Raw genomic sequence first — 8,933 nt, 5'->3', positions numbered from 1 at the left:
CAGCCGGATTTTTAAAGACCCCTTTCACCCCAGCCATAAACATTTTTGCCTGCTGCCATCTGGCCGACGGTACCGCAGCATCAGGGCCCGCACCACCAGGCTCAGAGACAGTTTCATTCCCCAGGCCATGAGATTTTTACACTCCTCTGAACTGCAATAACTCCCACAAACCAGCACCGTGACATATTTGCATCATTGCACAAAATTACCACTATTTATGTTTTATTTTCTCTTCAGCTGTTAACAATATGTTGGGGACAAAACCATGTCCCAACATCCCCCCTGTGGCTTCAGGGATCGCACCTGATGTGGGTTCCTGAGGGCATATCTGAACATGTTTAGTGCAAGGCTGGAAAAGTCAATTGTCAGTTCATTTGGACGGTAACATCTGGGCATTTGTATATACTATCTAGTTAAGCTAAGCAAGATTCAAATTAGACAAATCATTCAGAGTTACAGTAACAGTACAATATGAATAACCTGTGCTGTTCACTAGGTTTAAGGAGAAAAAAGAAAAATTTGACATTTGTAAATTTGCAAAATCTCAAAATTCAAATGACTGTATCCTTGTTTCTGTAATAATATGCTAATGTCCTAACCTGTGTGGTATGGACTTTTATTATGATATGAAAGGTGTTCGATCCAAACATATTTACAAAGTTGGCAGTGGTATATAAGTTTAATCAGAATTTAGGTTTTTGAGTTTGTGCTGAAAAAAAACAGTTTTCCTATTTTAACTGCATGAAACTTAATACTGACTGTCCTTACAGGATTTAACTGTGTTTTGGTTATGGCCGTGAGGAGCGAGCTTTGGATCGCCTGTGTCTCGGCTCAGGGCTGTAACGCGCTGCGGGGCCAGGCTCTAAGTTGCGTTCAGAGGCGCTGTCACTGTGTGCTCGGTCATAACCATATTTTGAACTGTACTCAGAGATGCTGTCGTCATCTTCTGATCTGTTTGGGCCAGAATGTCAGAGTACGGCTTCCTGCAGCTTCTACTGTGGGAATGCCTATCTCTGGGGAGTTGGTGAACATGGCGGATACGCTCTGTGTCCCCATGCTGCCTGCTGTCTGAACCTCCTGGAGTAGAAAAGCATTTTGTGATCTAAGGGCATTTACAGTGCCTTGCATAAGTATTCACCCCCCTTGGACTTTTTCCCATTATGTACTGTTACTAACTGGAATTCAAATAGACTTAAATAAACTTTTTCCCGTTTGATCAACAAAACATGCATAGTACTTTGGAGGTGCAAAATACATTTTATTGTGACACAAATAATAATGAGAACAAAAAAGTTGACATCTGTTGGGTGCATAAGTATTCACCCCCCTGTGTCAATACTTGGTAGAACCCCCTTTCGCTGCAATTACAGCTGCAAGTCTTTTGGGGTATGTCTCTACCAGCTTTGCACATCTAGAGATGGAAAGGTTTGTCCATTCTTCTTGGCAAAAAAGATGAAGCTCAGTCAGATTGGATGGAGACCGTCTGTGAACCGCAATCTTCAAGTCTTGCCATAGATTCTCTATTGGATTGAGGTCTGGGCTTTGACTGGGCCATTTTAAGACATTAACATTCTTTAATCCAAACCATTCCTTTGTAGCTCTGGCTGTATGTTTAGGGTCATTGTCCTGCTGGAAGATGAACCTCCGCCCCAGTCTCAAGTCTTTTGCAGACTGCATCAGATTTTCTTCAAGGATTTCCCTGTATTTGGCTCCATCCATCTTTCCCTCTATTCTGACCAGTTTCCCTGTACCTGCTGAAGAGAAGCATCCCCACAGCATAATGCAACCACCACCATGTTTCACTGTTGAGATGGTGTGCTCAGGGTGATGGGCAGTGTTGGGTTTTCGCCACACATAGCGTTTTGCATTGAGGCCAAAAAGTTCAATTTTGGTCTCATCTGACCAGAGCACCTTCTTCCACATGTTTGCTGTGTCTCCCACATGGCTTCTGGCAAACTCCAAACGGGATTTTTTATGGATCCCTTTCAACAATGGCTTTCTTCTTGCCACTCTTCCATAAAGGCCAGATTTGTGGAGTAGACGACTAATAGTTGTCCTGTGGACAGATTCTCCCACCTCAGCTGTGGATCTCTGCAACTCCTCCAGAGTAACCATGGGCCTCCTGGTTGCTTCTCTGATTCATTTTCTCCTTGTCCGACTCTTCAGTTTGGGTGGACGGCCTCCTCTTGGTAGGTTTGCGGTTGTGCCATATTCTTTCCATTTTCTTATGATGGATTTTATGGTGCTCAGAGAGATGTTCAAAGCTCTGGATATTTTTTTATAACCTAACCCTGATTCATATTTCTCCACAACTTTATCCCTGACCTGTTTGGTGAGCTCCTTGGTCTTCATGATGCTGTTTGTTCAGTAATGATCTCCAACAAACTCTGAGTCCGTCACAGAACAGGTGTATTTATACTGAGATTAAATTGCAGACAGGTGGACCCTATTTACTAATTATGTGACTTGCAAATGTGACTTGTGAATGCAATTGGTCGGACCAGATCTTTGTTAGGGGTTTCACAGTAAAGGGGGTGAATACATATGCACTCAACACTTTTCAGATTTTTATTTATAAACAATTGTGAAATCCATGTAATATTTCCCCCCACTTCCAAATGATGCACTATTTTGTGTTGGTCCATTACATAAACTCACGATGAAATAAATTTTAATCTGTGGTTATACCATGACAAAATGTAGAAAAGTCCAAAGGGGGTGAATACTTATGCAAGGCACTGTACCTCCTGTTCCATGGCTGCTTTGCTCTGACAGGCAAGGTTGATTTGCCTGTGGAAATTAAGAATCATACATTTCAACAATGGACCCTTTGATGCTGTTTGAGCATCACACCTGTCATTAAGTAGAGAATATATTTCTTTATTACACTCATTGAAGTTCAACTTGTTGATGAATTCAGGATAGCCGGGGGTCAGGCTCGTTGCTAGGGAAGAAACAAACTGTTCTACAAAGGGGTTCTCCATTGTTGAATCAGTAATGTAAGGATTAGATTTAAGTTTATAAATCAACAACAGTGTGGTTGGCTTTGGTGTTGCGATGGCAGACACCTTGTAGTGTGGATTTGATCACACACTAGCCTAACCAAAACTATGTAGAGTAAAACAATTCACCAAACTTTGAATCACACTAACTGATATGCAGGGCAGTAACAGTTAGGGGTTCTATAAATTCACAGAGCTGTAAGCATGCTGTGGCTCTTTCTCATGTTCTCTTATCCAACTTAGGCTGATATGCTAGGCAGTAACAGCCAGGTACAAGCTCTGTTACATAGGGTAAGCTATGTCTTAATTCAACAGCCTTTAACAGTTACAGGCAATTTTGCAGCTTGACCAGTTAACATTGAATATGTGATATTCAAATGTTAAAAGAAATTCTTAAAATTTCAACAAAGAACGTTCAACTAGTATTATTAGCAACAATAGCAATCTTTTAGGGTAACAATATGGGACTTAAAGTGGTAGTTCTTAATAATTAATTATTAATAAACATTTAATTTATGAGTAAATTAAATTTCACCACAATGCACTTGTTTGTAAATACGGTTGAATGTCTACTCCGGTAGCAGACTAGTGGAATTGAATTCAAGCCTCTGGCTTGACTGAAAATTCCAAATTCACCAATTTCTGGCTTTTGCCAAAAATTTAAAACACATTAATATTGCATAGTCATGAAGTTTTTGCCAACTTTACTCTGCCTCACACGGGCTGCACCATTTATGTTGTGCAATAGTGCTTAAAAAGTGTTTCCATAGAATGGTGTGCCTTTATGCACTCAATAAATTTGGAAATCAAAATAAAATATAAAACATTGATATTTAAAATATTAATATTAAATCATAACTTTAATTGGTTAAAGTTCTCGCGGGGCACCAGTCTCATTTAGATCTATTTCAATTAGAAATCTCAATATTTTACCATTAAAGATTATATAATGAACAGGGAAGGTTATGGAGTTCTTAACAGTGTTACGGTTGGCAAAATTCACTTATGCAATATTAATGACAGACATTTGTGAAAGACGAACATTAATATTAACATAATAAAGTATAAAAACACAAATTACTAAACAATCAAACTAACAAGGAGGTGTGTGTGTGCCCCCTCTTCTGTGGGCCGTTGGTTTATGGCTGAGGGGGAAGGTTTAACTTGGTGAGATGCCATGCGTGTCTGTGTGGATGTTAATCAGATAAGGATAGAGTCAGGGACAAAGCCTGTGGCGAGCCTAACTAGCATTAACCTTCATTTAACTTATACCTTCAACGTCACAGCATATATCAAACTTGAAAACACACAGAATTGAGTAAACAGTCTTGCTTAGCATGTATAATTATTAAGCCCAGATTATGTTACCAGTCCGAGGGAAAGAGGAAAAGAAAGTTGCTGTTCAGTTTGCAGTTCTGTGATGTCTCCTGGCTTTGTGGTTGTAGAGTTCTGCATTCGCGATTCTGTCGAGCCGTGTGCTCAGAAGCTGGTTGAAGTTCTCCTGCAGGACATCGCGTCGCTACGAGGAGTTTTGAAGAGCTAGAAGGGCGAGGAGATTTCCTTGAGAGGGGTGAACTGGGAGCTGCACCTCTGTGGATCGGGTGGATGGAAAGAGAGTGAGTTTGGGGAGACCACTCCTTATATTGGCACCGGTGACCTCACAGGTCTTGGACCAGAGTGATAGCAATCTTTTAGGGTAACACTATGGGACTTAAAGTGGTAGTTCTTAATAATTAATTATTAATAAACATTTAATTTATGAGTAAATTAAATTTCACCACAATGCACTTGTTTGTAAATACGGTTGAATGTCTACTCCGGTAGCAGACTAGTGGAATTGAATTCAAGCCTCTGGCTTGACTGAAAATTCCAAATTCACCTATTTCTGGCTTTTGCCAAAAATTTAAAACACATTAATATTGCATAGTCATGAAGTTTTTGCCAACTTTACTCTGCCTCACACGGGCTGCACCATTTATGTTGTGCAATAGTGCTTAAAAAGTGTTTCCATAGAATGGTGTGCCTTTATGCACTCAATAAATTTGGATATCAAAATAAAATATAAAACATTGATATTTAAAATATTAATATTAAATCATAACTTTAATTGGTTAAAGTTCTCGCGGGGCACCAGTCTCATTTAGATCTAGTTCAATTAGAAATCTCAATATTTTACCATTAAAGATTATATAATGAACAGGGAAGGTTATGGAGTTCTTAACAGTGTTACGGTTGGCAAAATTCACTTATGCAATATTAATGACAGACATTTGTGAAAGACGAACATTAATATTAACATAATAAAGTATAAAAACACAAATTACTAAACAATCAAACTAACAAGGAGGTGTGTGTCTGCCCCCTCTTCTGTGGGCCTCTGCTTTATGGCTGAGGGGGAAGGTTTAACTTGGTGAGATGCCATGCGTGTCTGTGTGGATGTTAATCAGATAAGGATAGAGTCAGGGACAAAGCCTGTGGCGAGCCTAACTAGCATTAACCTTCATTTAACTTATACCTTCAACGTCACAGCATATATCAAACTTGAAAACACACAGAATTGAGTAAACAGTCTTGCTTAGCATGTATAATTATTAAGCCCAGATTATGTTACCAGTCCGAGGGAAAGAGGAAAAGAAAGTTGCTGTTCAGTTTGCAGTTCTGTGATGTCTCCTGGCTTTGTGGTTGTAGAGTTCTGCATTCGCGATTCTGTCGAGCCGTGTGCTCAGAAGCTGGTTGAAGTTCTCCTGCAGGACATCGCGTCGCTACGAGGAGTTTTGAAGAGCTAGAAGGGCGAGGAGATTTCCTTGAGAGGGGTGAGCTGGGAGCTGAACCTCTGTGGATCGGGTGGATGGAAAGAGAGTGAGTTTGGGGAGACCACTCCTTATATTGGCACCGGTGACCTCACAGGTCTTGGACCAGAGTGACCAATAGGAGTTGAACCTTTGTGTGACATGGCCCAGACATCCTGTCACATCCTCTGGGAGACTGAGTTCCTTGACTTTCTAAAAGTGGCATCTTGGGAGATTGAGTCCACTCCAGCACATGCGGCATGTTTTTTTCAAGTTTGACTGAAAGGAGGCCTGTGGTTTGGACAAAAACCATGTCCCAACAAATATATATTAGATATATATATATATATACTTTATTTTCTATTTTAAATTTTGATATTCTATTTCATTCTATTTTATACTATTTCTATTTTATATTTAAGGTTGTAATTACGTGAGCATTGCTAGAAGAGAGCCTGTGACTCAAGCATTTCACTGCCAGCTACTGCTTATTGTGCATTTGTCTTCTTCTTCTTCTTCTTCTTCTTCTTCTTCTTCTTCTTCTTCTTGGATAGATAGATGGGTACTTTATTAATCCCATGGGAAATTCAGATCATCCAGTAGCTTGTACACTTAACACATCACTGACATACATACATATATCACATTCGGAGAACATATTTACAGATACAGGAATGGAATGCAATGATGTGATTGTGTCAGTGTCCAGTAGGAAAGTGTTCTCGTGCTGCTTGAGTGGATAGTACAATAAAATATAAACTGTATATATATAAAAACAGCAGAAAAAAAATATATATATAAATATCTAAATATATTTTGAATATGTAGTGGTAAAGTCTTTGCATGGGGCTTGTATAGCCAGTAAAGGGATGGACAGTGGGTTGGTATATACAGTAATAATGAGATGAGATGAGCAGAGAAGAGTAGAGAAAGGGAGGGCAGACTGAGGTAGACTCATGCAGGGAAGTTCCCCCCCCCCCCCTTCTGCGTGGTGTTATGTAGCTGAACGGCCCTGGGGACAAAGGACCTCCTCAGCCTGTCGAATGAGCATGACAGTGTCAGGAGTCTGCGACTGAAAAATCATACATATATTCATTCATTCCCTACTCTTTTCTCGCAACACACAGCAAAATGCATGATTCATTATTACAGCGATCAGCAAATAAAACTGTACTTACTCACCATGTAAATATCTTATTTTGGATTAAAAACAGAAGAAATTCTCACCCGGTGATGCGGCGAAGGAGCAACAAACTTAACACCCTTGTGTTGTCCCAGGGTTTGGTTGACCCAGCATGTGTTTGTGTGCGTGCGCGCGTGCGCAAGAACAGGTTCAGTTCATTCCGGTCAATAGATACAGGCAGCCGGGCAGGCTCGCTGCGCGTGCCCTGGGGTCCCGCAGACCCCCGATTGGAGACACTGCCCTCAACACGAGCGGCCGTGCGGGCCCCGCGGATCACGTCTTCGGGTTGCTGAGACCCAGACTGGAGACATTACCTACCGCGGGCGCAACTTGGAGTGTGTGGCGTGCGGAGATAAAAGTTAAAAAAAGTTAAACACTCTGCCACTGTATCGTAATTTAATTTTTTCAGCGATCACTGAACAACAGCTGATTTTTACTCACCTAACGATGGCTTCTCTCCTTCGAAATGAATCCTGCCTTTTCACTCTCTCTGCCAAAGACAGCGGCCGTGTTGGTCTGTCTTCTCTGTAACTCTGAGCTCGATTGATCCTAGCTGACAGCGTCCAGCATGAAAAGTGTGTCTGATGGTGAAATACTGTAAGTCAGGTGGTGAAAGTGGGGGTGAGTGTGTGAAGTCTTATGACTCCTGAAAGACGAGAGACTCCACAGTGAAGGCACAACACTGACATGGCACGAGAGGCAGCTATGTTTTCCCTGAAGCTGAACTTTTCAAAAATAGACAGTGATACTCTGCATAACCTGGATTCAAATATGTGCACAGAGTAGACTTGTAAATGTGCTAAAAAAATCCACACACGCTTTTATTATTTTTTTATTTCATCTTCCTTGTATTTCATCCTGATTTTTACCCCTAAACTGAATGGACATCTGACAAAAAAACTTATGAATCTAAGCCATGATCTTATATAAAGGAACATAATATTAATTAAAATATAACTTTCATTATATTGAAAAGCAATGACTCATCTTATAGATTTGTTGTACATGTAGTTGACACATCTCACCACCCACTTCAGTATCTGGTTCGGTTTATGCGGCATATGCACGTAACTGATAATGGCTAGACCAGTATACTTCCCCTGTATCATTTTATGTGCTGCTGCACTGTATTGTAATTTTGTTTTTTCAACGATCACTGAGCAAGAACAAAAGGTTGGATAAGTGATCATCGTAGCATCTATAACTCTGAGCTCGAATGATCCTAGCTGACAGCGTCCAGCGTGAAAAGTGTGTCTGATGGTGAAATACTGTAAGTCCGGTGGTGAAAGTGGGGGTGAGTGTGTGAAGTCTAATGACTCCTGAAAGAAGAAAGACTCCACAGTGAAGGCACAACACTGACATGTGAGCAATAACAAAAGGTTGGATAAGTGATCATCGTAACACCTATTTTCATGAAACATAACGTAAAAAAAATTGACAATGAGAGTGTAGCAGGGATAAAGACACACACTTTATTTATCATCTTTTCAACCTAAACCATAAACTGCTGGAGGGATTGCCTTTCTTTTTGTGCATGAACTTCCTTACGACACAATGGTGTGATAAAGAGTTTTGCAACGCACCCATGTGGGGGCCGGAACACCCTCGCCCACGTCATCTAACTTCACACACATAACTCCAGAAGAAATAAAGGCCCTACAGTGAAGTGAAAACCCTGACATTTTAACAAAGTCAGCTGATGATCACAGAGCGGCCAGTCACACAGAGAGAGAGAGAGAGAGAGAGAGAGAGAGAGAGAGAGAGAGAGAGAGAGATAGAGAGAGGGATATATATATATATATATATATAGAGAGAGAGAGAGAGAGAGAGAGAGAGATTTTGATTTTTCAAGTCACTTTTATTTTCTCAGTGAAGTTCCAGAGAGAGAGAGAAGATACATTTATTGGTCCCACACACATGCACACACACACACACACACACACACACACACGACATGCA

The 8,933-nt window shown here is 40.6% G+C and overlaps 1 long non-coding RNA gene across 1 annotated transcript; it reads right to left on the bottom strand.

Moving 5' to 3' along the window:
* Positions 1-2,554: 2,554 nt before the first annotated feature.
* LOC128445130 (uncharacterized) lies at positions 2,555-5,842 on the bottom strand. The gene is made up of 2 exons (XR_008339256.1): positions 5,614-5,842; positions 2,555-4,592 (listed from the first exon to the last, which is right to left on the bottom strand). It is a non-coding gene; the product is annotated as an uncharacterized LOC128445130 (long non-coding RNA).
* Positions 5,843-8,933: the final 3,091 nt, after the last annotated feature.

The sequence above is a fragment of the Pleuronectes platessa genome, chromosome 7 (genome assembly GCF_947347685.1).
Source record: "Pleuronectes platessa chromosome 7, fPlePla1.1, whole genome shotgun sequence".
In the NCBI taxonomy this organism is placed as follows: Eukaryota; Metazoa; Chordata; class Actinopteri; order Pleuronectiformes; family Pleuronectidae; genus Pleuronectes; species Pleuronectes platessa.
Note: the sequence above shows the minus strand (reverse complement) of the source record. Positions and strands in the feature narration are given on the sequence as shown.